At 35.2% G+C, this 26,611-nt stretch overlaps 1 protein-coding gene across 2 annotated transcripts in view; it reads right to left on the bottom strand.

Annotated features, from left to right (window-relative positions):
- PLCB1 (phospholipase C beta 1) overlaps positions 1-26,611 on the bottom strand; it is a 612,038-nt gene that overhangs the window by 532,594 nt on the left and 52,833 nt on the right. The gene's annotated exons all lie outside the window — the stretch shown is intronic.

The raw sequence follows: 26,611 nt of genomic DNA, 5'->3' as shown, positions 1-26,611 counted from the left end.
TATACACATTTCCATTTGGAGCCTAGATCATAGCGTTGTGGCAGTGTCACAATGCTTTGGGAGGGTATCAGAAAACACCTGCTAGGATCAAATGTGAGTCAAGCTCTAGGAAGGCAGTGGCAAAGTGCTGAATTGAGAGAGGGGAAAGGACTTAACCATCCATCTTATTGTCAGTCCAAAACAAGAGAATTGCAACGCCTTGACAATTAGAGCTTTGCACAGACACATGGGAAACCTCTGGGTAACATAAAGGACAAACATTATGAGGTCCAGATTTTCAGAATGTGAAGACTGGGAATCAGTCTTCTGAGTGGATTCTAGAAAAAAAGAGCAAAGCAGAAAAGCAGCCCCCAAAGCTGCTACAGACCTGGCATATAACTTCTGCATCCTTTATACTTGGCTGAAGGAGTACTGTAGTGCTGAGCTGGGTCACCATCCCATAACACTGCTCTAGTGCCAGGGAACTTCCTGGTGGGCAGCAGAGCAGCAGGCTACAAAGCTTATGGCTTTCAGATTATGAGTTTCATAATCCTATGACTCCCTGTATTTCATTGGCTGTAAATGACAGAGCCCCAAACTGTATGGTCTTTCATGATGCAAATAATATAAGGACCTAACAAAAGTGTCCACGTGTTTATAAAATGAGGAGACTGGAATGCATAATTTTTTAGGTTTCCTACAAATTCTAAAATCTTGTGCTGACAGTTGAAAAGCTGATAGATTTGGCAACTCTGGCTCATAGTCAAAATAAGAAAACTGAGCATTACCGGAAGTCTGTCACCTCTGATTCACTCACAACCCCAGTTTTCAGTTTAGGGGGTTGATGATTTTGTAGGTCATCCAACTAAACCAACTGACCATAGGAGACATATCTGACCAGTGATTTTCCTTTCTGTGGGGTGCTCTCTCCTGGTCATTGGGTTCACTCGGCAAATCAAATTAGACATCAGAACATACTGATTACTGTGCAAAAAAGTAAAATGAAAGAAAGGAAGGAAAAGAATAAGGAAGCAAGTAAAAAGACATCTGATAACAGATTTTTCAGACTTTTATTCAACATTTGTGCCAACACAGTACAAATTATTTGCAGAAACTGTTTGTAGTACTGTGGAATCGAAGTGTCTCATAGACTTTTGAGAGACTCGCCTTATGAAATATACAGGTCTGAGGTACTGTTTCTCAACCATTGGTGATATTGTCATTTGATAATAACTGGGGATATTTTTGGTGGTCACAACTAGGAGTTTACTGGCATTCAGTGGGTATAAGTCAGAAATGTTGCTAAATATCCGATAATGTATAGGACAGCTACCTACTTTCGCAACAAAGAATTTCCTGGCCCAAAATGTCAAGAGTGCTGAGATTGAAAAATGCTGATCTAAAGGGAGAAAATAAATTAATAATAACAAAGAGCATAATGTGTGTGTGTGTGTGTGTGTGTGTGTGTGTGTGTGTGCATGCATGCATGTAGGGGTGGGGTAGAAATGGTTTCTAGAAAAGCTTTTTGGAGTAGCTGATACGTGAGATGAATTTTGACAGAGATTAGATGAAGAATACCAGGAGATAAGTAGGGAAGAGAGAAGGGAATAAATTGTGTTCAAGATAAAGGAACAGCAGATGTGAAGGCATACAGGAATTAAATTACAGGATCTTCCCTGTTACAGAGAAGGGTCATCCTGAGGCCACATGGGATTTGAAGTTTGAGAAGGAGGCAAGGACTAGATGACAGCGAACTCTAGATGTTAAACTAGAGCCTAGATCAGCACTGTCCAAAGTTTTTCAATGAAGAAAATATTCTATATCTGCACTGCCCAATATAGTAGCCACTAACCACAAGTGACTATTAAGTACTTAATATGTGACTAGTGGGACTGAGGAAATAATTTTCTATTTTATTTATTTTTAATTAATTTAAATTTAAATAGCCGCATGGAGCTAGTACTTACCATTTTGAACAGAATTGGTCTAGAAAGTTATGGAGAGAGTTGAGGGATGACTCATCAGATTTTGGTTTTTCATAGCCCTGGAAACACTCTACAGTAGGGCTTCTAAATTTAAAGTACACACGGATCATCTGGGAAACTTACTAAAATATAGATTCCGTTTCAATAGGTTTGAGCCCAAGATTGTATGTTTCTAACAAGTTCCCATGTAAAACTAGTGCTCTTGGTCCAGGAACCACACTTTGAGTAGTAAGAATATACAGCAGCATTGTCGAACGACTTTCCACAATGCTAGAAATGTTCTATATCTGCAATGACAGTGCAGTGGCCACTAGCCATAAGAGGCTATTGAGCACATAAAATGTGACTAATGCAACTGATGAAGTAAATTTTTAACGAATTTGATTAATTTCAGTTAATTTAAATTTAAATTTAAAAAGCCACATGGCCTAGTGGCTATAGTATTGGACTATGTATATTTATAGTGCCACCTACAGTATAAGTAAGTTGTTTTACCAGCCCACAAGGAAGTAAGTACAGAAAGAAAGAAAAAAATATTTAAAAACTTTCATAACAAGTTGAGAGGGCAATTTCAGGTCTATTTAATGTAATCTTTTTTAAATGGACTCATTTTTGCATGTCTGTTTTTTCTTCATTTTTCTAATAATTCATTTATATTTTGCTTTATAAATATATTGGTCTATGATGGATTGAGGGAAAAAATGATTTTCTGCACTGAGCATTTGTGAAGCACTGCCTAGAGGAAAAATGTGGATATAAGGCTGCAAATAGAAGGTATGACATACTAGAAGGCCATTCCAGCAACCCAGGTGGACAGTGGGGACAGAGAAGTATTAAAGGAACATAATGCACAAGATCTGGAAACTGAGTTAATGTGTATGGGTAGGGATAGTGGTTACTCGTATCAGTAATCAATGCTGGTCATTAAACTCAACATCCTCTTGCTGAGGCAGAAATATGGGCCAATTGGGATTCCCCTGTTCTTCTATTTTTCATATTTTTTTAAGTCTCCAACAGTTTGTCATTAGATTAACACTTCACTCATAAGGGATGTAGCAGACTTATTAGTTCAAAATATTAGAAAACATTTAAGTAGAATTATCACTTTCACGTATCTTTGTCATACACCATTAGACATACTTTTAGATAAGATTTGGAGTCACTCTAGCCTTATCCGTCTATTGATGTCATCCTTTTGAGTGGGTTCTTCCAGGAATTTTGTTAATCCCAAATATGTTATTTTAGTTTTTTGTGAGTATTAAAGCCAAAGTGACTATATCTGGCTCTCATTCTTAAATCTTTAGAGCATGCTTTATTTGAGTCTTATAGTTACTACTTTTACTGCACAGCTTGCAGCTTTCTTTGACTTGACTCCTAAACCCTATATAATAAAATAATGTTCTTAAACTGTGGCTATATTGACCTTAAACTAAAAAGCAATTTGAAATTGTGTGTATTGGAGAGGGGGGAAGGCAGAATTAGGGATTTGCTGTTAGATAACTAAAATGTATTCACTAAGAATAGAAGCTAAGGTAGGTATCCAAAACTATACTCTCACAGAATTTAGTTTACTTATTGTTTTGTTTTTCTTTCGGAATGATCTGGAGGCTTCCTCACATAGGACATTATATTGTCTAGACCTGCACTTCCCAATATGGCAGCCAGTAGTCTTCAGATGTGGCTGGTTCAAGCTGAGATATGTTATGAGCATAAAATGTATATACTAGAAATCAAAAAATCTACAACAACAACAAAAAAAGAATGTAAACTACCTCAATAATTTTTATATTGATTACATGTTGAAATGATAATATTTTGATATATTGGGTTAAATTAAAAATATTTTTTAATAAGTTGTGCTTTTTTCACATTGTGGCAACTAGAATATTTAGCATTACCTATATAAATTGAAGGAAGGAACTGAATCAATCCTGGAACTGAAAAGCATCGAGTTTTGCAATAAGCCATAAAGAAAGAAGTAGGAGGTTAGATGTAAAGGAGACAGGGAGGAAAGAGCTCAAAGAGTCCTGGTAATTCTCTCAGGGAAAAGCCAGAAGACATGGGAAAAGTGCTCAACTATGATTCAAGGATTCTAAAACTGTTGTTACTGGTCCCTAACTTCTCTGCATGTGTGTAGTCTAAGCTCAGCCATCACCATGACAGTGTGCTCAGTATAACCCAGGCACAATACAATGGCAAAGGGAAAGGAGGTGACTAGGCCTAAGGCTGGCCTCACAGAGTATAGCACACTATGGAAAATGAAGAGAAAGCAGTAAGGAGTATACAAGTTCCAAGGAAAGCTATAGGATAATTGGACAGAAGAAGGTCTGAAGTTGGGGCAAGGAGTCCATAGTAAGAGGTGAGCTTGTGACAAAAGACAGTGGTGAAGGTCATCAACAGGGAATATCGGTATGACCTCCAAAAGACAGAATTCTCAGTGACCTCAAAAGATGTGGCTTGACATCAAAAAATATCAGAGCCCACAGTCAACCAGTGACCATTGAAAGGATAAGATGCCCCTCCCCGTGCTCCCAAGCACCATCTTGTCATGGAAGGAACAAAAAGTAAAACTCTTACACAAGTGACAGGTAAGGAAGCAGAAACTTAAGATCAATAGTCACCTGAAGCTTTAAAATGGAAAAGACTGAGAGATATTTCATTAAAAACATCAAATGTGTGGGGGTTTGTTGTTGTTTTGTTGTTGTTGTTGTTGTTTTCAAGTTAGAAGCTTGAAAGTATAAGAGAAAAGAAAAATCATTTGAACAAACACCTGATTGTGTCAGTATTACTGTTATCGTCTTAAAGTCACTCTCTCTAGCCCCACTGGCAAAAGTGAGAATTTGAGGGCGAGAACACTGGCTATATATCTCCTTTCAAGGAACACTCTCAGGTCTCAGTGGTGAATTTCTTCAGACAAGTGGAGCTAAGACAGCCCATCAGGCTTGTCACTTTGCAGGCAAATCAAAGGAGTAAAATAGCAAAAAGATAGATCAGGCTAAAAGTTCATCTCCAAAGAGCAAAAAGGGATTTGAAGTACACCAAGACACAAGATGTCAGGAAATTTAAAGATTATGTCAATTTTTAGGATTCTAAGGTATTTTAAACCCCAACAACAGATCTAATTTGAAAACATGCAAAATTTTTCTCTTCGTGTGTATCATAAAGAACCATACTCCCACTCAAATATTCAGCAGGTAAAAATAGAACACAGTTGCTAATCTTACAACTGGGCATTTAAAAGGTTTGCACATACTTTATTCAGACCCTCTTGTGAACAAGCCAACTGGAGAAAAAATCACTTCTGAGACAATGGGGAAATGTTGATTCCTAGACAGGATTTTAAAACTATGGAATTACTGTTAATTTTTTAGTTATGACAAAAAGAATTCTTTTCTTGTCAAGATACATACTGAAATATTTACGGGTAAAATAATAGGATGTTCGGGGAAAATCATCCAATGCTTTCGGGGCAACAGGAAACTAGGTGGGTATTTTCATGAAAGAAAGTACTGATGAATCAACATGGTTTTAAATGGATGGAAAATACATTAGGGTTCTTTGTACTTCCTCTTCATTTGTGTATGTTTGAAATTTTCCATCATAAATGTTTTTTCAAATGAATATCACAAACAAGATACTGAGCTGAAGAAGCCAGACATAAGAAAGTACATACGCACTATAGGATTCCATGTATAAAGTTAAAAAAAAGAAAACAAGCAAAACCCATCAAATATATGAGAAATTGGGAGAGTGGTTACCCTTGGTGAGGACAGAAAATGAATGGAGGGAGCACATGGGTATTCTGGGAAGTGCTGGGAATGTCCTTTTTCTTGATGTGGACAATGGTTGCAAGAGTTTGTTCATTTTGAGAAAATTACTTTGAATTGTACACTTATTATGTTTTATAACGCCATAAAAAGTTTTTTTAAGTTGATATATTGAGTAATGGTTACTATTAAATTCATTAATTTATACATTTATGGCTTATGCATTATATGTGTGGTGCATAGTGAATAATAAAAAGATTTTAAAACATAGTCTCAAATGTCTGATTCCAGCAACACCATTATGAAAACGACATAGCCTAGAAATTATTAGTCATAAACAAAACGCTTTCATTTTCTGGTCTTGTCTATTCCTAATAATTGCATTTATAAAGACACAATGGGTGCTGGTTGACTCTCTAACCCCCTAACCCACCTTAAAAGATATATACAATCATTTCTAATTTATAGTAGAGGAGTTTGTGGCTCAACGAGTTAAGTGACTTGCCCAAAGCCACAGAGTTAATCAACCAACATTCAAACCCACATCTACCTGGCTCAGAAGCCCATGTGACTATTTTCATTTCACCATGATAATTTCCAAAACAAGCATCCAACAAATGTGCAAATTATGTTGCATGTTTATTCTACATTAAGCAGGCTGTTTGTTTAAATTTTGGTTTCTGCTTTTAACCAAAATAACTCAAAATGAAAACAATTTGAGATTGTAAGCAACGGTTCACTTTAAAAAATTCAATTAACCTCACCTGTGCCAAATCTCATTCTAATTCACCTACTGATTCTATTCCTCTCATGCTTTCTAGAGCTTAATTGCCTCACTTTAGGAGTGATGCTAATTCTCCCACCTGAATTTAAGATATATTTCATTCTGAAGAGAGTTCTTTAAATCAGGCTAGGAAAAGTCATTTTCAAACTATTAACACAATATGCTTCCTTGAAGAAGAGGTTTAATTTACATGCATGTGTTTGAACTGAGTCACTGTTAAAAATGTATGATCTCTCTGAATTCTACAAGTATTTGGCTGGATGTTTATATACCCAGAATATATTCCTTTCCCATGGAATTTAACCAAGACTTTATGCCCTGGGAAATGAGGAGACCTGGACTTAATTCAACAAAAGCAAATGTGCACAGTAAAACAAGTTTAATGCTCAGCTGCAGAATTTTGAAAGTTGATTACAATCAATAGTAAGCAATCTTTCTTCTATTTTATTAAGAAAAAGAATAAAAGAAAGATTTAAAGGTCAGTGTTGGGTCTCTACCAAGCCTTCAGGCTTGACTATTCAATTTGAGCTCCTCCAAATGGCTGACTTCCAGGGTATTTGCCAATGTGATGGTAAGAATGAGTCTTTAAGTCTTGCTTAGGACAGAGAGGTCTTACAGCCTGTTCTAAATAGAGCTGCAAGACAATGTAAATGTTCAAAGAAGGCTTGGGTTTGGGCAATTTATTTGAAGAACAAATTCCCTAAAAGGATAAGAATTCTCAGAACTGCACTATGGTTTCTATAGTACAAATGCAACCAAGTCTTTATATGAAACCTAAATAAGAAAGCTTATTATGCTGGAAAAGAGAATTTTACTTAAAAGAGGCACTGCTCAGGGCTACAGTGAGGTCAGAATATTTACCTATCATTGGAAGCTTGATTATTGTAATTGGACAAAGCTGTTTAATTTGGAATAGTCAACAAACATATATATATAATCGCTCATGAGTAAAATGGTGTTTTAGCTAATCAAACACAATAGCTATGGTGGATTTACATATAGTCCTGATCACACATACTTATTGGATACTTGAACAGTATTTTATTAAACAAATAATCCATACAAAATGAAAATAGTGAAAGGATTGGGTTTCTTTCACAGAGAATGCTAATGTAACCAAGACTGAAAGCCAATTATTTGTAACTGCTTATAATATTGAGATGTATGTTAAATAAAGTGATTAAAAATAATGTAAAGTGGGGCAATAAGAAAAGTCTAACATACAAGTAACTGGAGTCCCAGAAAAAGAGAAGAAAGACTGGAAAAGAAGATATTTAAATAATAATGAACAAATTTTTACAAATTTGGTGAAAGATATAAGTTTACTGATTGAAGAAGCTCAGCAAAATCCAAATAGAATAAATATAAAGAAAAATATGCCTAGACTCACCTTGTTCAAATGCTAAAAACCAAAATACAAATAAAAACAAAATATAAAAAATCTTCAGAACTAGTAGAGTAAAACAAGATATTACCAATAGACAAATGATGACTTGAATAAAGGCTATGGGAACAAGAAGTGGACAAACATCTTTTAAGTATTGAAAAAAAACCAAATATGTCACTGTAGAATTCTATACCCAGAAAAAATATTCAAGAATGAAGGTAAGGAGCTTCCGGTCAAAATGAGAGAGTAGGTAAAAGCTGTGCTTGCCTCCTCTCACATGTACATCAAAATTATAACTAAATTGCAAAACAACCATCATTGGGAGTCACCTGAAGTCTAGCTGAACAGAAATCCTACAACTGAGTACACACAGAAGAGGCTATCTTAAGACTGGTAGGAGTGGGGGAAACATGAAACGGGCTGGTCCCACACCCATGTGTGGCAGTTGAGAATCTGCAGAAATATCTTGGTTGCAGAGGTCCCCCTGGAAAGGCGAGGGGTTCAGGCTCCACACCAGGATCCCCAGCCCAAGGTTCCAGTGCTAGGAAGAGAAGTTATCACAACTTGTGGCTGTGAAAACCAGCAGAGATTGTGGCTAAGCAAGACAGAGAGTGGAGGGAGTCACAGACTTTATTCTTAAGAAGCCCACATGAGGACTTACTTGGTAATGGATTTACTCACTCTGAGCTCCAGCACAGGGGCTCAAAAGATGCCAAGAATACAGGGAGGAACCGAGCTGTCTAGTTTCCGGGCAAGGGCTGGAGGGGCAGCTTTCTCCCACGCGGAAGTGCTGGCGGAGGGCATTGTTTCTTTGTCAAGCCTTCCTTCACCAGGCTTGCAGACCCAGATGGGTACCACGTCTGAGTCTGCCAACATAGCTAACACTGGTAGCCCCGCCCTGGCGATTCCCTGAGGCTCTGCCCCTCCCAACCTGTGGGCCACCTAGGCCAGGTACAGTGAATTTTCCATACAAACGACCTATTTTGGCTCACACTGCAGACTTTCCTAAAATCTCTTAACATCTAAACAAGCAGCATCTGGTCTCAGTGTGCCCCATACTGCTTGCTGAGCAGCCCCACGCCTAGCACTAGCGGCAGCTGGCCTCAGTTTGAGGCCTGGCCTCTCAAGGCACTTTCAAGCCCAGCTTGGGTGGCAGCCATCTGCGAATTGCCTGGTGGCTCATGCCAGGTAGCCCCAGGCAAGGCACAGACTGCAGATGAACATGGCCTGTGGCAGGACCCCTACCAGGAGGCCCTGGCCTACATGCCCAGTGGCCACCTTCGGTCCAAAGGGCAGACAGTGCAGACACCACAGCCCTGCTAAAGCGAATACTGCTTTATCGGGTCAGCCCCTGCACAACAGCTCCTCCACTGGTCATGACCACTCACCACAACCAATCAGCCCAAGGGTCAGTCCCTCCGTTCCACTGACAAGCAAATAGCAACAAAGGCTTAACTACAAAAGGAGAGCACACACAACCTGAAATAGGACCCAGTTATCCCACTTCTGGGTATTTATCTGAAGAAATCAAAAACACTACTTTGAAGGAACATATGAATCCATGTGTTCATTGCAGTATTATTCACAGTTGCCAAGATATTGAGGCATCCTGGGTTTCCATCAATGGATGAATGGATAAAGAAGAGGTAGGCTGTGTTAGTGTGTGTGTGTGTGTGTGTGTAACAGAATATTACTCAGCCATAAAAAAAAATGAAATCTTGCCATCTGCAACTAGAGGGTATTGTGCTGAATGGAGTACATCAGAGAGAGAAAGACAAATGTCATATATGGAATCTAGAGAACAGGATAAACAAAAAAGAAACAGAGAACATTTTGATGGTTGTCAGATTGGGGGTGAGGGAAAGGTTAAGGGGGGAAAGGATTAAGAGATACAAATTTGTAGTTACAAAATAGTTACAAAAATAGAGTATAGCATGAGGAATACAGTCAGTACTATTGTGATAACTATGAATGGTGCCAAATGGGTACTGGATTTATAAGGGTGATCACTTCCTAAGTTATATAAATGTCTAATCACTGTTCTACATCTGAAACTAATATAGTATTCAATGTCGACTATAATTGAAAAAACAAAATATTTTTTTAAAAGAATGAAGGTAAAATAGACATTTTCAAAGCATAAAAATAAGATAACTTTTCTCCAGCAGAACTTTACCACAGGAAATTCTTCAGGCTGAAGGGAAATGATACAAGATAGAATCTTGAACTTCGGAAATAAATAAAAAGCACTATAAGCGGTAAATATATGGGTAAAGAATTTTTAATATGGTTTTCCTCTTAATTTCCGTAAAATACATAATAACTATTAAGGAAAAATTATAATACTGTCTTGTAGGGTTTCACATGCCAACTATGGAATCAAGAATAAGGAAAATGGGCCTATGTGGATGATTCTGTATGACGTGGTACAGTAGTAATTCTGTTTTGATAATACACTTTTCATAATAAACTGTTTGGAAAATAATGGTAAGCTTAGCCTAAATTTCCAGATATTTGATCTTTTTTGCTTCAATTTATTTTAACAAAATATGAAAGCAGATGTTTGGGGAGTATAGTTAAATATACAGGCTTACGCAATATGAAATTTTCAGGTCTCTTTTAATATTGAAACTGTGAATTTTAACTTTGACCTTGAATTTCTCTGACAGTTTCTCATAATACCTATTTTTTTTAATGCATTTGGATTGCTATTTAAGATTTTAAATCAGATGAGGAACCATTCATTAATCAGGGACAAGAGAACCCAACCTGAGCTTACAGAGGGCAGTGACAATGTGTGAAGATGATCTGACCTACTCATCTCTCAATCAAATTCACTGACAAGCAACCAACCTGGAACCTTCCCATGACAACTGGCATTTAAAACCATGCTTTTATTTTGAAACATAATCCAAGTTTACAAAAAAAAAAAAAAAAAACCTGCAAGGCTCAAGGACTTTTTCAAACTTCTCAGAACTTTCCATTTCGGCTTCTCATTAAAGTGGCAAAAGTTTGTAGTTATTTAAAAAAAATATATGAAAAGATTCGTACAATTGGAAGTCACCCAAGTGAAGTTAATTGACCAGTTCTAGTTATCCTCATTATGATGAAGGGGAATTCAGATGCTTTAGGGAGGAAGTGATCAAGAATCCTATATCAAAATGGTAAATGTCATTCTTTTTAATGTTCTTCACTTACAGGCTGGTAAAGTAGAACTATCTGGAATTGAACTATAATTTCTCCAATTGCCTAGTCTTTATAGTCTATAGTAATAACCAGTAACTTTTAGAAGTATTATTCTAAGTTACATGCACATATATATTCCAAGCTACATGGATTACCCCATTTACTCTTCAAAACAATGAATAGGATACAAGATATTATTATGGGGAATTTCTCTCTGGGAAGTGGAGTGTGACCGAGCTCCCAGGATGTTGCCAATAGAACTCGGATCCCACCTATGTCTATCTCAAAAGCCCATGTTTTTACATCTTATGTTACTTGCTTCTCTTTCCATAAAGAAGGTCTGGCCAATAGTAATGATACCAGGACACCAGGCAAACTTTTAGAAGCATCATTTCACCTCTGATCTTGTTCCTTTCTTCACAAGAGGAGAAAATAATAACCCTTTGTGTTAGTTTCTTAGGTATGTGGTAATAAAGTACTACACCCTGGATGGCTTTAAACAACAGAAGTTCATTCTCTTACAGTTCTGGAAGCTAGTGGTCCAAACTCAAAGTGTCAGCAGGGCCATATTGCTTTGAAAGCCCTAAGGAAGAATCGTTCTTTGGCCCTTCTTAGCTTCTGGTGGTCTCTAGCAATTCTTGATATTCTTGGTTTGTAGCTGTATCATGCCAATCTTTGCCTACATCTTCACATGACCTTCTTCTCTGTGTTTCTCTGCATGGGAAGGTTCCATTCTTCAAATCCAGTCATTGGATTTAGGGCCCATCCTAATCCAGTATGACCTGATCGTAACTGATTACATCTGTAAAAACCAGATTTCTAAATAAGGCTACATTCTGAGGTTCCAGGCAGACATAAATTTTGAATAGGACACTATTCATGCCAGGACACCCTCGTGAATACACCATTCATCTCTGAATAAACCCAAATCCGATTCTATACTTTTTGTGGGAACTATTAAAGCTTGCATTTGGTTTGAGCTTTGTGATTTTCAAAGAGTTTTATTTTAACTTCATTCTTTTGATCTTAAAAACAATGTTATACATCATCTGGTCAAGAATTATTAACCTCAGTTTTTCAATGATGAAACCAAGATTTTAAGTCACTTATGCAAGTTCAAAACTCAGTTTTGTGACAAATCTGGAAGTGGAACCTAGAATGCATGACTTTTAACTTAGTTTATTTTCCCAAACCCAACATCCTCCACACAAGTGTTTGTTCATTCATCAAAGATATACTGTGTTCTTATTCTATGCCTGGCATTCTTTTAGTTACCAGGGGCACAAAGATGTTCAAAATTAACACCCTATCTGCAAATAGTTTGCAACCCAGAAGAAAAATATCACTTGCAAAATGCTCACGTTGTTTAAGTTATCCATATATACTTATTAGAAATAACAATGTACCCAACTTGTGCAAGAGTAAATTTTTAACGTATACCTTAATTCAAATTCTTATCTATCCCTCTAACAATGTCACTCTAATGTGCAGAGGAGAGGGTCAAGGAATAAATACTCTCGTGTTAGCAACTGAGCTTAACTCCAGAAGCATGTGAGTATGTGAATGAGTTTGGTCATAAATTTGATTTTAGTTTACATATGGTGACTGCTCTCCACCAGAAAGACATTAACTTCTACCTTGTTTATAAAGGTTTAAAGAGAATCATCAATATCTTACATAAATCAACAGAGTTTGGCAAGCTAATAATAACGTGACAATTTGTGCCCATTTAACAAGTACCTTCCTCATGGACAGCTGCCACTGCCCAACCTCCAACAAGCGCCCAGGCTCTATACCTCCAACTGACACTTATCTCAGGACATTTGGTTGTTCTAATGGTTCCCACCCATATCTGTCCCAACTCTGCCACTAACAAATATTTGTATTAAAATAAAATACATTAATAACATAACCTATCCATCCACTGATGTCTTAAAACCAACATAATGTACTAATTGTGATATAAGGAAATAAAAGTAATTTACTCTAAAAGCAGATTCATTTCTGTATATCAGAGCCAAAGCTTCACTAAAAGACATGGGAAGTCCTTGGACTTTTGTACAAATAAGGAGAACCACAGCGAGTGTCATTGCATGGGGACTCATATGCTGCGATTGGTGTTGCATTAGTGACATTCTGAAATGGTGAATAGTTTTTGGTAATGTTCTGAACAAAACAAAATACAATCATGAACAAAACAAAATACAATCATTGTTCGATTCACAAAGCAATTTGCAGCCTGGTAAATTCAGTGTATAATAAAAATCTGAAACACTTAACTCTTGCAATTATACATAAGATGGAGTTATATGGAGCTTCAGATTTTTAACCTGTTTTTCAACTGCTAAGAAATTTGAAACTTATGCAGGACGTGCTACCCTCTCCTACCACATTCCCCAAACAATGGAACAACCAAACCCCTTACAAAATTCTAAAACGTACAGCAGTCCTCCTTTATCCACAGGGGATATGGTCCAAAACCCCCCAGTAGATGCCGGAAACCACAGACAGTACCTAACCTTACATATACTATGTTTCTTCCTATACATACATACCTATGATAAAGTTTCATTTACAAATTAGGTACAGTAAGAGGTTAACAATAATAACTAACAGAATAATTATAACAACATAATAATAACTATAATAAAATTTATGTGAATATAGTCTCTCTAGAAATATCTAATTGCACTGTACTCACCATTTCACTAAAAAGAGGCAGTTCACTTTACAGCTTCTCTTTGACATAACTGAATTGCCAACATCACTACTCTTGTACTTTGGGGCCATTAGTAAGTAAAATAAAAGTTACTTGAACACAAGCACTGTGATACCACGACACTCGATTTGATAACTAAGTTGGCTACTAAGTGACTAATGGTCAGGTTATGTACGGCATGGATATGCTGGACAAAGGAATGATTCACATTCTAGGCAGGACAGAATGGGACTCGTGAGATTTTATCATACTACTCAGAATGACATGCAATTTAAAATGGATGAATTATTTATTTCTGGAATTTTCCATTTAATATTTTCAGGCCACGGCTGACCACAGGTAACTAAAAATGCAGAAAGCAAAACCTTAAACAAGGTGGGGGGGATTATCGTATTCTATGGAGTAATACTATCTATCCCCTTTGAGACTCACTAGTTCTCTATTATATTCTGGATTTTGTCTAACTGCCTATTTTTATTTATTAATACTTATTTTGTGTTTGCTACATACCAAGATATTTTATAATATTAACTCATTAAATTTTCAAAACAACTCCATGAAATAGGCATTATTATTATTATTCCCAGTTTACACAAGAGGAAACAGACTAAAAACTTGCCCAAGACCATAAAGGTAAAAGTTGGGACTTGAACCCAGGCAGTATGGCTATAGAATCAACACTCTACCCTGTACAATGCCTTTCACTTTTAATGTACATAGAGATGTCTATCCTTAACGTTCTCCCAGAAAATGTAGATGATGCTCATCTCTGCATTAGACTTAAAATAGCAAAGTACCACACTACATTCTCCACTGATGGAAACAAGGACCACACCTACCATACGAAGCCTTGGGTATACAATGAAGAGCAATCTAAATATTGTTAAATAGATGGATGAATACATGTGAATTAAAAATTCACTTCGACAGTCAGCCCAACCCTTTCAAACTCTCCTCAGGAACTTCAGCTCTATGCATTATACTACCAGCCGATTTTTGCATAGCTCCACCCATTTCTCCATCTGAAAATGTCTCTGTACTGTTCTCTTTCTATCTGCCCTCTTTCCATCCTCAGGGGGAGATTGCATGCTCCATCTTCTATCATTTTTCTTTCTTCTTCATCAATCCCTTTGTCTCCTCTGAGCATTCTTCATGGTCAACAAATCAATCCCCTTAGCTTTTTCTTCAACCCTATCATCTCCTAACACTCCTATCCTGTCTCTTTGCCTCCATCTGCTGTGGAGACCCTATCCTGACACTAAATCCAGACTCCTCATATGTTTAGGTGTCTTTATTAGGAATTAAATAACACACTTTGGCTTCTGTGTCAAGGTTCCAGCTGCTTTTTAGAAATATATGTGGATAAGGGATGTGTTCTAGGAATGACTGGGAATAATGTCATCTTCAGTAAAGTGTATTTAAAACAAGAGTTGGCAGAGGTACACCGAGGCTTCACTTTAGCCATTCACCCTCACCTACACTGAAATTATATAGGGAAAAAGAGTGAATTTAAGTACCTCAGTAAAGAGTCATGTAGAGGACACATTTGAGAGACTGTCTCCAGGGAGGCAGGAGGACAGGGGGCTCTATTACTAATTGTGTCATGTCAGGGAAACAGGTTGATATTACCATTTTTTAAATTTCTGTTGTTGTTTTTCAGACTTTCGAATGTTCCAAAATATTCTCTAAGTACTTAGGTTTCTATGTAGCCATCATAAATGATAAATACTTTTTGCATCACATATAGTGAGGAAAATAGTTTGAATTTATCACTCTTATGCTCTCTCATTTTTTGGTTGTTCTGTAATTTATGTTTAAATATAAGTATTTGTGAGGCACTTTCTTTGACCCCTTTCAGGGCAAGGATCTTCTACTTCCCAGAACACTACCTTGAGCTGGGTAGACACCATGAATCTTAATCAGATTTCTACTTCTTCTTAAAAAAAAACCACTTTCCATCTTTACTCAGGATTATATTTTCAAACTCAAATTTATCTCTAAATTCTTTTTCTGTTTTAGAAGTCTTACTCAAACTGTGGTGACCAAAACAGAACACTACAAACTCTGCTTTGGCTTTTTGGAAGGGAACTTAGTGATTCTAGCTGTAGACCAAGATTCCTGTTTGTTTCAAGTTTCAGGAGTAAATCCTACAGCCTAGAACTCAATCTGAGATCCACAATGCCTTTAGATCTGTATTTGTTCTCTGTATTTTCTCTAACTTCAAATTTCACATTGCTCAATAGCTTTGCTACATTCATTTTGTGTCTAGAAGTCCATATACAAAGTACGGTGGGAGCTTTTAATTCCATTATAAAGGCTCCCTAAGTAAAAAACATGCAGTTTACATAAAACTTTGCCAAGAACTCCCAAATATGGCAGCTCTTCAACTGTGAGAGCCTTCCAGTTTTTCTGAACTTATGTCCCCATGTCCCATAATCATGTAAAATGTCAAAAGGATCTTAAAATATCAGCTAATTTTAACAAACTCCTCAAAATCATATAAATAGATTTTTTTTAAATAAAAAGTATTTTAAAAAGTAAAAAAAGCTCAATACTAGATTATTGAATGGTTAAGGGATCATCAAATTAACTCTGCATAAAATAGGTATCTCCCATATTCATGGTGTGTGTACTGTTACCTTCTGTGAATTAAATATATTAATATACACATACACATATGTGTAAGTGTATACATACATATATAATTTTAAATATAGTAGGTTATCTAATATTTTTTTGCCTCATTTTACTTTTAAAAGATCGTTAGGCCGTCTTCCAGTGTTGATCATTTTGTGCAAGTTTTGGATCTGAGCCCAGAGTACTTGGTCTATATAACCAAAACAATATCATGGTCACAGAGTGTCCAATGAATTCAAATTTGTCAAAGAGACCAAAAGTTCTTAATGTTCACAACCCAGCCTTAGCCTCAAACTGGGCTTTTGATGAAGAATTCCAAACAGATCACATAATCTAGGGCTATAGTGCTGGACAGGGCAGGGAGTGAACTGTAAGCCATATGAAGGGGAAAAACTGGCTTTCACTACTTTATGAAAACAGGCTATGGCTCCTAATCGGCTATAATTCAAAGCTATCCTATGTCCTGCTGTGCAATTTGACTTTGTCTTATCTCTAATCCCACAACAAATAACAAAGTTGCTCCCCAAACAAAGTAGCTTCAAAGTCATCCAGAAATTGGTTTACCTTCCCCTGCCCCTCCCCTTTAGCTATTTAAGTTTTCAGGGGTTTATGGCCTTTCGAGATTAACAAATTGATTCAGAAAGGTAAGAAGAGGATACATCCAAGTGGATGCCTGTGGGTTGTCTTTTATTTATAGTGTGGTGGTAGGTGGGAGGAGAAAGGGCTGATGGAAGCTTTCAGGAGGCCAAGTGATCAGAAAATCACATGGTAAACACACAGCTTCTGCATTAGGCCCAGCTACATAAATCAATCTCAGTCCTGAAGAAGCTGGTGTAGGGTTGGGAAGGAACAAAGACCTTTTCAACCCGTAGTACACAAAGGGATTAGATGGTGGAAGACATATTTTAGCAATAACAGAACTATTTTCAAGTTAGTTTATTTTTTGCTATAGTCTTAGCAGCTCCAAAGATACAATCTTCAAGCAAGAGAATGTAAACAGTCTCCCAAATAATTTAGGAGTAGGGTCTGGGCCCTTTATGTATCTGAAAGGAAAAAGAGAAAGTTAAATAACACATTATCCACAATCCCAAACCCTGTGTAATTGCTTAATGGGTAACTCAAAGGCCACATCAGAGGATATTATCATATGAAAAAGAAATGAGGCCACATTAGTCCTTGAAGGGAAAGACTTTACTCCTAAATGGAGGGAAAGCACAGCTATAAAAATGTAGCACTAGGCATATTTCAGTAGCTTTTTAATGAATGAAGCTACTTTTATCCACACATATTCGACCCATTTCTACTAAGTCATTATTTGTACATCATCCCCAAAGCTGAAACATTACACTAAAACTGCTCTTTAATACAGATCCTTCTGTATTCACAGGTCTCTTTTCTCAGTTGGGAAATGCACATGCATTCCTGCCATTGTCTATGTAAGATCTTTGTCCCTGACCCCCTGGATTCTAAGCTCCATGAAAGCAACTGCGGAAGATAATGCTTTTGTTCACTACTATAACCTCAGCCTTTGTACAATCCTGGCCCAATAAATTCTTGGGTAAATACACTTTTTATCACCATCCAGCTTTGGGACAATACAGTCATTTGTTACCAGTGGGGAAGCATGGTGTACAACCCAAAGGAAACCTGGAGAAGTTTTAATGGGTGGAGGAAGGAACCCAAGAAGGGAGAGAAACCTTGTTTTCCAATTTCCAAATTTGCAAATAAATAAAAAAAAAATCCATAATGTCCATTTTTGGTATAGCTTTTATCATACAAAGGTAAAATTTAAATTTTCACATACATTGATGAAGCATTTTCATGTAAGAACTCAAAAATATATACAAGAATATTCTTTGGAAGTTTCTTTATATGGGGTGTAAATGAAACTTGAAAGTACTCCAAATCTCCTTTAACAGGTAAATAAATAATAGCATACCCATTCAAGGACATATTACCCAGCTGTCAGCAAACAGTGAACAGTGCCTTTAGCCAAGGTGCAGAGATATTTTGCCTTTTGTGTAATATTTATCTATACAGTTGGTGTTTTCTATTTTATATCACATTAATAGTCCTACAACACAATACCAATTAAAATTATTATCCCATGAGGTCCTAAAATACAGAGATTAGAATAAAAATAATCACCATGATTCATCCATTTCATTTTACAAATCAGAACAAAGAGACACAGAGGTTTATTTGGCAGAGGTCACAGAGCGGAAAGAAAATTCCACCATCGGACTCACTCCAGTGCTCTTTCTGCCAGCCATATTTCCTTGATGCATATTTTATTTCAAATAAAATGTACATAAATGTTTAGATATTCTTTTTGAACCAAAAATTCAGATTCTGAACTTTGTAAATTGACTTCTCATTTATTTATGATCAATACATTTTTATGTTCTTGAAACAGAGGAAAATAAAATTCAGGCTTTTCCAGATTCACCAATTACTTAGTGTCCCTATGACCATTCTTCAATGTGCTGATATACAAATTTTAGAAAAGAGGCATATCTACCAGCAGAACTAAAATAAAAACATAAATATGGTTCAGTAAATACAGATCGTGTATCTCTGTATACTAGAAAAAAGATTGCTGACATAAGAGCAAAACTGCTGAAAAAAATTCAAATATCAATAAATACTCAAAGTAATGACATTCATGTTTCAGCTGTATGCAGTTGCTAATAAAAGAAATTAAGAAATCTTATAATATGAAAAGGATATTAATAGCTTAATGAAGATTGACCTAGAAAGCAGGTTTTAATTTTAACTCAGGATAGAATTATAGATAATGAACTTCTTTGAATAGTTTATTTTAGGAAAATTGATACGCGGAGATATTTCAATCTTTTTCGATCATAAGTCATAGAAGAATTGCAATAGATTTCAACAGATATTGGAATAAATATCTTCCACTCAAAATACAAAATTAAGAAAAACTTAAAGAATTTCAGCAACCAAAACCAAAATGGGTAATGTTTTCCCATTTTACTTCATCATTAAGACCCATAATTTTCATCTTTTTATTTATTAAAAACTTCTATAGACCAATTCACACCCCTTACAATTTTATTTAAATATAATTATGAGTAGAGAATCTAAAAGTTCAAATTCAGTAAAATTTGTTAATGTTCATCACTAGCATTTTTCTCATATTAACCAATTAACTCTTCCACTTAAATAATCTAGACCACTGTTGCTCAGACGAAGATATAATGGAATATCAACATTTTCCCAGAGAAATAGAGACCCGCAGCATTTTAAGGGAGATTCCAACAAGTTTTCAACTTCCCTAAATCTGATTAGCCTGAGAAGATACCCCTAGTAATGCTGGCCACTCTGTCTCACCCACCTGTTCACTGGCACCTTTCTCACTCTTTACGAAGCAAAGCCACACCCTTCATCTAATCAGAATCTTACTAGAAGCATTATCCCAGGGAGTAAAATCCTTTGGGGCATTATGGGTTTCCCCTGTGTCCATCATACATATGTTCTGAGTTCAGATATATCGTAGAGTAAGGAGGTGGGAGGGCCAACAGTTTTCGTTTAACATGCTTCTTCCATCTCCTACTCTTCAGAATGAATGCATCCATCCTGAGGGGGAGGTCCCATGAGAACAAATGGAAACGTTGTTGGAAAACATCTTGAGAGCAGCAGAGTGTTACTTCACAAAGGCAAAAACACATGACAAAGCTTTGTGTCTCTTCAGAATTCAGAAAGAAAGGAAGATCATGGCATTGCTTATTGAAAGTATTGGATGATTTTCAAATTCTAAAGTCATAATTCCTGTTGGGAGAGAACCCAAACATCTGTATTCAAAGTATGTGAAATAAAAGGTATTGTTCTTGCTTCATCTCCTGACCTTCCCAGGCCAGAATCTATCATTGAGATCAGTTTGATGTGCTGCTATACAGAGTATTTTCTTCTAAGTAAAAACAGCATTTTATTCTAGTCTATACCATATGTATATTTATTCTATATAATATGTATTAACATGTTTATTTTAATTAAAAAAATGGAATCAATCTTTTTTCTGACAATGAGGTTTGGGTTTCCCAGTTCGTTTATATATATGATGAACATTTCAAATAAATTGAATGAGTTAAAACTATAACTCTAAGGTTGAAATAGACATAAAATTATGATAAAAAGTTTTCTCAAAAGAAAATATTACATGGTCAAAGTCTACTGAAATTACAAATATTCTGATATTCTGAAATCTTTCTAAGTTATACATGCAGAAAGACTAACTGGTAGAGAGAATGATTTCTTGATGCCTTTCCAAGAAGTTGAGAAAGTAGAAGATTTTCAATACTGATAAACAAATCATTTTACAAGTCAGGTTATTCCCAATTCTTCAGATTTAAGAAAATTGAAGAAAAGTCTAATTAAGTTGTCAGCTAATAGATTAATAAAATGACTTTTGTCGATATATTGGTGATGGTATTTTTTGGTATATTACTTAGGAGTGCAAAGACTTGAGGTGCATTGCTACCAAAAAATATTTCTATTATCAACCATTTATTTATCTGAGCATATTTCTCAGCATGTACATTAATACAGGAATAATATTGATAGTGAAGTTTATTTCACATTAGTAATTATAATTTTCACCCTTTTAAAAGATAGCCTGTTCACCTCATTAAGAGATATATTTCTGAGCTTTTATTTTTATATTAAAAATTATTATAATATATAAAGTATATTATATTTATTAAGAAATAGTTGTTTAGTCCACTGTATCTACTAATAATTGAAATATGCATCCAGAATAATGTTTTTAATATTTAAAGATTTATGATCACAGAATTTTTTAAACTCACATATAAAAACATACACACATACATGTATACTTTTGTTGCAGAAAAATATGATAAAATAATTAGTACGAGAATTTCAATCACAAATATATCATTTTAAATTAAAATTCTATGGGAGGGTGGTATAGAATTTCAATTTAAAGCAAAACAACCATAAATCTCTTTTTAAAAGAGAACTTATTTTTATGTTTTCTAATTGGATAATGTTAGCATGAAATAGCTGTGGTGTTTGGATTCCATCAAATACATTAGGATGACCAAATAATTTTTCTTAATGTTCATATTTATAGTATAGCCAGAATTTACATCTTTTGTGGCTATCTAAACTTCACATGAAAAAATAATGTACACATTAAGATAAACATTTGTGAAGAAATACAAAAATTTTCAAAATTATATCCAAGGGTAAAATAGCTAAAACATTTGATCACCTTAGATCTAAAAGATCAGGCTACCAGAGAATTTAAGTCTCTACTACCCATGATGTGTGTGTGTGACCCTCAGAGAAGTAGGTCAAAGTTAAGAAACCATGAAATACCATTAGCTATGGACTTCCTTTCCTATGGAATTGCCTGTGTCAGTTTGACTGTGTATTTCTGGCCCACATAAATGAATTAGAAGCTCCCAGGGGGAAAGGATCAATTTTTGTCCTTTAATAGAACTCTCAAATGTATGATATGGAATTCAATTGCTTATTTAATAAATGATTACATTTGGGAGAGACATCTGTTTTATTATAAACTGCTCTTTTGGTGGGAGTATAAACCAATGGAGTATTTAGCAGTACATTTTACAATTCCAGATCCACACAGTTTCTGATCCAAGTCTACTTTTTAAGAACCTATGCTTGCAGCAATATCTTCACAGGAGCACAAAGATGTATATAGAAGAATGCCCATCACTGTTTTCATAGGACTAAAAGAGAAACACTCTCAATGCCTTCAATATAAAGATCTCTAAAACAAATGATGGTATATTCAAACCATGGAATTATTAAAAGACATAAAACTGTAACAATAAGATAGAGCTATATATACAGACACAGAAAGAAGGGCTTGATTTATGGTTAAAAAAGGAAAATGTGCAAGATGCACAGAGCGATCCTATCTTCTATAAATAAACAAAAATTATACATCTGGACAAACACAGATACTCAATCTATTTATTTAGGGTTATGTGTGGTAATTAAGCATTTTGCCTTAGAGTACAAACTCGGGGTCAAATCCAAACTCAGCCTTTGGCCTGCTGTATGAGCTTACACAAATTGCTTTTGATTTCTCCCTGTCTCATTTCCTCCTCTATAAAATAGAGGCTAATAACAGCACCTATGTTATAAAGGGTTGTAAAATTAAATGGCAAATGAGTATAAAAGCACTGAAATAGAGGCAGGGCTGGGATAAACACGCATGAATGTTTGACACACACACATACACACATATGCATACATGTAAATACATAAATATTTTACTTAGAATAAAAAGCTATTTTCACTTAGAAGAAAATACTCTGTATAGCAGCACATCAGACTGATCTCAGTGATGGCTTCTGGCCTGGGAAGGTCGGGAAATGAAGCAAGAACAATACCTTTTATTTCACATACTTTGAATACAGATGTTTGGGTTCTCTTCCAACAGGAATTATGACTTTAGAATTTGAAAATCATCAAATGCTTTCAATAAGCAAGTACTACTTTTGTAATTTAAAAAAAAATGACAATAACATGTTTTTAAGTTCAGAGAAATAAAACAATATAACATACCACAGTAAAATTACCATAAGATTACACATTCCTTTTCTTTCCCTAAACAACACTTTACATATACCCATTGTTTTAAGACAATAACTAACTCCTCTGAGAACAAATGCTACATTTGCCAAGAAAATATATTTCCTACTTTCACTTACAATTGAAAAGTCATTTGGTTGCTGAACTGAAAAACTGCATACTGGTTTGTTCCTGTAAACCATTCATTTTATTCTACAACTGTTGACAAACTTCGGGGTTAAACACATTGTATAACCTCGGTACGTACTTCAAAAAACAAAACGAAAGTCCCTTTCTTTCTGCCCTCAAGTTTAATTAAAATAGCAATCAGCGTTCCTGTGGTCAGGGCGGCTGCCCCTCAACGACCATCTGTACAGTCCATACAACCAGCTTTTCTTTAATGTTATCTCTACCGCTATTAATCATCTTCTCCAAAGATAACTGCCAGCAAAGCATTTTTAGAAACAAACACATTAATTCAGTCTTCACTACCTGATCATAATCTTCACTGAAAAGCCAGGGCAAAAACTGAGCAAGATTTTTAATATCATTCAGGTCCAAAATCTCCTCCATTCTCTATTTTACTCAACTAATTGATCTGTGATTTTGGTTAAACAAATTTGATTCATCCACAAAATGCTTATTTTGCACACTAGTTTATCTGGAAGAGTATTCTCATTTTTTTATTATTTTCAATAATCTCATGAAATAAAAGAAAAACAGTACTTTAGGCCTTGTTTCTGATTTGATTTGACAATTTCCTCATATTCGATATCTATACATGTGCATCAAAAATTTCACCTAAATTCCTTGGGAGAGGGCCATTTTCATATTCCTCGAACACTCCACATGACATATATAAAACAAATGTAATATGATAATAAGCATAAAAGTCTACATTTTATTAAGACCTCTGTGTGTTTAGTTAGATAATGCCTGTTAAGCCATTTAATTAACTTAAAAAATGCACTAAATAAACAAAATACAGGGTAATATTTGTTTCCCAGTAGCAATGTCCTAATAGTGGAATAAATCAAGCATGCCTACAGTTTACTAATATATAGAAAAATGACCACCTCCTCCCTTCCCTTTTCATTGCTAGCTTTTATCAAAGGCTGTGTCCATATCTCCTTTTAAAAAGCAGCCAGCTTTTCAGATGCTTTATTTTAACTGAATCGTAGAGTGAAAAGGAATTTCCAAAGTAACACTTCATCCAATTACATGATTTTGCCTTCTGATCCCACATTCCAAAAAAATGTTTAAGTGTATGGAAAAAAAATCACTGAAAACTTAGCAGAAGACCTATAATTACTCAGATGGAGGGGGGCAGAAGAGAGGAGGAGAAGAGAGGAGATCGAAGGACTGAGTCCTGGAGGGGGAGGGGCATTGCGGGGACTGGGGAGGAAGGGAGGGAGAGAGAGAGAGAAATGCCAAAGAGAAAGCAGTTACCTATCATTTGGTTCAAATACTTGTCTACTCCTTGGGATCCTGACAATGGGAAACAAACATCCAGATATCCTGAAAATGCCTCCCAGTGCAATCAACCCTAACAAAAAGTCAACTCCTTTCCCAACTTCCTCCTTCCATCAGCATCCAAATGGCCCTCAAGCATGTAAGAAGAGTAGGACTCAATGTTTGCACTTGGAAGTATTTATCTACAATTGAAAAGTTGTTGTCTTATAGGTAAAGAAGGAAAGTAGTTATTGAAGAAAGGAACTCAGTATTAAAGAGAAAAAAAATGTGACACTGTCAAAGAAAGTACTGCTCTTGAGAAGCAATAAACATGGAATGAAAGTACTGAAGAGCATCCTTTCGGGCATTCCCTTAATGATTTTTAATTGCCCGTTCAGGGCCAGACACTGTAGTGGGCACTGAGCCATCGATAAGGGTAAAATAGCTCAAATTCATCTATCTTCTCAGTGATGCAATGACTCATTAATAGTGTAGGATTTATGGTGCCATTTTCTTTTTCTTTTTAAGGAGGATGGAGCCATGAGATGCCATGCATTACCCTCATAATACAAACTTTAAAATATATGGGAGTTCATTGCAATTTATTCATTGTGTATTTCTTAGGGTTAACTTAAAATTAATCTTCCATTTTCTTCTGTTTAGGACTATGTATTCAACATAATTAGAGCTTTGCATGGTGGATTTAATTTCTTGTTTTCTATACTTTTCTTAACATTTTATAAATATCATTATAACAACAGAAGGGAATTTTAAAGAAAAAAATAAATTATCCTTAATACCACCACCATAATGCAACAGCTGGCTTCCAGTCTTTTGCTTAAACTAACATATGTTACATATATATTATCAGAATGAAAGCGTGATTTTTTACTGCTTGTATTTTTCCCTATTTTAAATCTAAATATTTCCTTATTTCTTATTTTAAACATGATTTATTTTTTTGCAACTTTTTATCACTAGATTCTAATATTTTTAGTCTTAAAAATACTATAGTGATATATTTTTTGCAAGTATTTACTTTTTTTAGAAATAATTTCTTGGGATACACTTATATGATTCAGCATAGCAAATCTGATAAGTCTTAATACCATTCTTAAGAATAAAATAATTAAAAACACAGTGGATTAGCCAAAACACAGTACAAGTATTATTAATTTGTATTTCACATTATTTTAAACAGAAGCAAAATTTAGATAAAGCTCCAAAATTGAACTTTTATAATTTTACCAGATTACTATATTTTATGAGAGACTGTCATTATTTCCAAGTCAGACTGAGCACATTTCCTTTAAAAAAATAACAATGATGATAACACCTTCATACTCCATTATTAAATTTCCCATCATTCCTGTCTCAATTTATTGAATAGTACAGTTCTGAAACTAAGCAAATTTAATGGAGGGACAGTGTGTAAATCAGATATCTTATTCAAATATTGGCAATATATATATTAATGATTAAAATAGGAAGATAACAAGATAATGGCAGAAGGGTCAAAAACATTGGAAGAATCATCAACTAAAAAAAAAAGTGCCCACTGTGCTAACATCTATACAAGTCATGGGTTAGGGAAAGAACATGCACAAATGTGTTCTTTTCATATTCTCTTATGTGAGCAAAGATCAAAGGCGGATTTGCAAAAATACTTATTGTAGGGTGACATTAATTGATTCTTGAACTTGCTCACCCTTATATCTAACAAACAAACCAATTTTTAAAACCATGATATTGTATAATAGAAAAATTTTAGTAGAAACATGAACGATGTTTTGTGCATACATTGAAAGTGACCTATCTATATATTATTAATTTAATTTTCATGTTTTCATCATGGATAATTTTCAATATAGACAAAAGTAAACAGAATAGTATAATGAACAGCCAGAGCCATAAACTATTCTCAAAAACCATCCACCCATAGCCCATCTGCCCCATCCACAGTCCATCCCCTTCCCCAACTCCTCTATTCTAATTAAATCTCAAATATATCATAATTGTATCTATAAATAACTCAAAAGTCATCTTTAAAGGTGTGGATTCTTTTAACATAACAAAAACACATTAAAAATTAGCACTACAATAATTCTTAAATATCATCAAATA

This window comes from Rousettus aegyptiacus, unplaced genomic scaffold (genome assembly GCF_014176215.1).
Source record: "Rousettus aegyptiacus isolate mRouAeg1 unplaced genomic scaffold, mRouAeg1.p scaffold_m13_p_12, whole genome shotgun sequence".
In the NCBI taxonomy this organism is placed as follows: domain Eukaryota; kingdom Metazoa; phylum Chordata; class Mammalia; order Chiroptera; family Pteropodidae; genus Rousettus; species Rousettus aegyptiacus.
Note: the sequence above shows the minus strand (reverse complement) of the source record. Positions and strands in the feature narration are given on the sequence as shown.